Source organism: Pteropus vampyrus, unplaced genomic scaffold (genome assembly GCF_000151845.1).
Source record: "Pteropus vampyrus isolate Shadow unplaced genomic scaffold, Pvam_2.0 Scaffold275, whole genome shotgun sequence".
Taxonomy (NCBI): Eukaryota; Metazoa; Chordata; class Mammalia; order Chiroptera; family Pteropodidae; genus Pteropus; species Pteropus vampyrus.
The window spans coordinates 977,846-980,884 of record NW_011889056.1 but is presented as its reverse complement, the minus strand read 5'-3'; the positions used below and the strand labels follow the sequence as shown (position 1 = coordinate 980,884).

General features: G+C 48.2%; 1 pseudogene; it reads left to right on the top strand.

The window, feature by feature from the left end:
* The first annotated feature begins 2,705 nt into the window (after positions 1-2,705).
* Positions 2,706-2,824, top strand: LOC111729687 (annotated as a pseudogene).
* Positions 2,825-3,039: the final 215 nt, after the last annotated feature.

Sequence of the window (3,039 nt, the reverse complement as noted above, 5' to 3'; positions counted from 1 at the left end):
TGTAAGGGGGTCTTGTAATGGACACCGCAAAGGCTTCAGTGTAATGGACGCCTAAGGGGCAGAGCATGGAAGGGGAGCAGTCACCACCTTTAACTTGATTTTCTTTCTTCCTCATTTTTAGCCGCTGGAGAGCTGAAGATTCTGGCCTCCTCCGAATTTCCATCATCAACTTTCTTGACCAGCTTTGCCTGGTCATGCGGACTCTGCAGCGCTTTGGAACCCCTCTTTCTCGCTGAGCCTGGGGTAGCAAAAGGGGGCCGAAGCGCCCCACCTTGTGTGACCTCCTGGACAATGGACCCTTCCTACGGCAGTGATTCCTGCGATAGTCGCCACTTTATTATGGGGCCCTGGGCACTTGGGGCACTTGGAGTCCGCTTGGTTTGTTTGGTGCTTAAGTGGTTGGTCCCGCAGAAAATAAACTGACCTGCTAGTCCATGCCTGAGTTTCTTTTCAACGACAGCACCTAATAGTCTTGCCTTTGTCCCAGGATTGGAGGGGAGGTCTGGGATTCAGTTATTCGACCACTCCAAGGTAACAAGACAATTTGGAAAATGGAAGATGGGTCCTGTCCTTTGGTCGATATTTTGGAATCCACTGTCAACATTTTGGAATCTTTCCTTAGTTTTATAGCTGTATTTATATAGTCAGTGTATAACAATACACAATGTATATTATTTTGCAACTGTAGCATGTTTATTGAGATTTTTCATCTAACATGAACTTTTCCGCTTTCTAAAAATTCCTCAAAAGCATTATTGAATGGAGACATAAAAGAGACATTATAGTGTAATTCTTGACCATTTGAATTGTTTTTCAACTTTTGTCCTGTTATAGGTAACAATTCGATGGAATTCTATATAAATCTTTGTGTGAATGATTGTTTCCTTAAGATAGATTCCAAGAGGTAGATTTACTGAGTTAAATATTTATGATTTACTTTTTAAAGCTCTCAATCTACAGGACAGAATTGCTCTCCAGAAAATGTACCTTCCTGTCAGAATGCTGGTTTCCCACATCTTTGTCACCACTGGGCCTCCTTGGCAAAAAATTTTTGAAACTTCGTTTGCATGAGCGAGGAAACAACCCAGAAATACTAGACTCCGAGCCTTGTGGGCTGACTGGCCTTGTCTCAGGTCAGTGTAGAAAAGCAGCTCTTTTATAGATGGCATCAGATTTTCTCGAAGATGATCATTTTTTCCCAGAATAAAGGTGGTTTTACATCCTTTTCAGTTTGGATCGGTTTGGTTAATATCTTTTCTCGTTGATGGGGTTAGGTTTTCCTGCTTCTCTCCAGGCCTGGTAATTTTAGATCGGATGCCAGACGTGATTTTCCCTCGGGTGCGGGAGATCTTCGTAGTCCTAGACATATTTGGGGGGCTTTGTTCTGGATGCTGGAAGCAGTTGGATGCTTTAGAGTCTGGCTCTGCAGATTTGCTTACGTGGGTCCTCTCAGGGTTGGAGTCCTTTTTCTCCACACTACCGGGGCAACACCCTTCTGGGCGCCCTGCCCGATGCCTCCCGAATTGTGAGGTGTGCCATTCTGGCCGGTGGGGACGGCCGCTAGTGCCCGTCCCGCTCGAGCGCTGGGCATCGTCACCTTTCATCCTCTCGGGCGGTCCTCCCCACGGCCTCGCGCAGTTTCCTCACGCGCTGTGCTGGTCAGGGGTCCTCCCGGAATAGTCAGAGGGACCTCTACGGACACGGACACGAGGGTCCTCTCCCCCTGCCGCTCCCTCGCTCCCTTCTCCCCACTCCTCTGCCCGCCAGCTCCAGCTGCTGGACTGTCCAGTCCACCTTCTATACCCAGGAAGCCGGCTGCACGCAGCACCTGTAGTGGCTACAGCAATGGTCTCTTTCCACTTTTTAAAAAGAAATCATTCTTAATTCTTGATGGATAGATGAAAATTTAACTTTTTTATACCAGTATACACTCCGCTTTCCCACCTCCTCCTCCCCAAATAGGTCCATTCGCTCCTTGGGGTTTCTTTTTTCCCTGAGGTTAAAAATTGCCTAGTTTAGTTCTTCTTCAGCTTAGCTTCTGTAACCTCAAAATGGTCAATTTTAAAACCATTTTCCTTGGTGCGCTCTCTTCTTCCCGCCTGGTTCTCTCCAGGCTGCCCGCACAGCTGTCAGCCTGGGACTTCCCTTTGTCTGAGCTTGAATCCTTATCCTGGATCCTGCAACTTTCTCTTCGGTCTTTTACCTCCTTTTAGTTTGTTTGTGTTTGAAGTCAGGATTAGTGAGGTCTAATTCCTATGCTGTCAATGTCCCCCTTTTTAGGTATACGGGTCTGGGACTTTTGGCAAACACAGACGGTCGTGTAAGCATCACCACAGTCTGCCACGCAGTCCCATGGATGGACTGCTGAAGCTGCTGGCCATCTTAACACCTAGGTCAGGTCACGGAATTCTGTTCCAAACCCACCCTGGGCTCCCCCCATCACTCAGAGACACAGCCGAAGCCTTTCCAGTGGCCTACAAAGCCCACTGTGTGTCCCACTCACGTCCTCGCTGGTCCCCTCCCCTCCCTACCTTGCTCACTCCGATCCAGCACATCTGCCCCCTTCCCTTTCTGAGACACACCGGGCCCACTCCTGCCTCAGGGCCTTTGCACTGCCTCTTTCCTGTCTGGAACTCTCTTCCCCCAAGTAGTCACCTGGTGCACTCAAATATCGTTCCTGATCGCTCTATTAAAAATTGCCTTCCGTCTGTGGCCACGTCACCCTGAATAAGCCCAATCCCATCTGATCTCGGAAGCTACACACGGTCGAGCCTAGTTAGTACCTGGATGGGAGACCACCTAGGAAGACCAGGTTCTGTAGGCGTAAAACATAAAAAAAAAAATTAAAAAAACAAGGGATCGTAAGCTGACAAGGTCCTTGTAATCTGTGAGGTCAACCGAGGGTTGCCTCGCTGAAAAAATAAATAAATAAAAATTGCCTTCTGCTTTCTCCCCACCTGCTCTACCTTTACAGCTCTGTGGGGAGGGGGGTGAATAAGGGGCAGGTAGGCACATCACAAAGGAGATACACCTGGGATA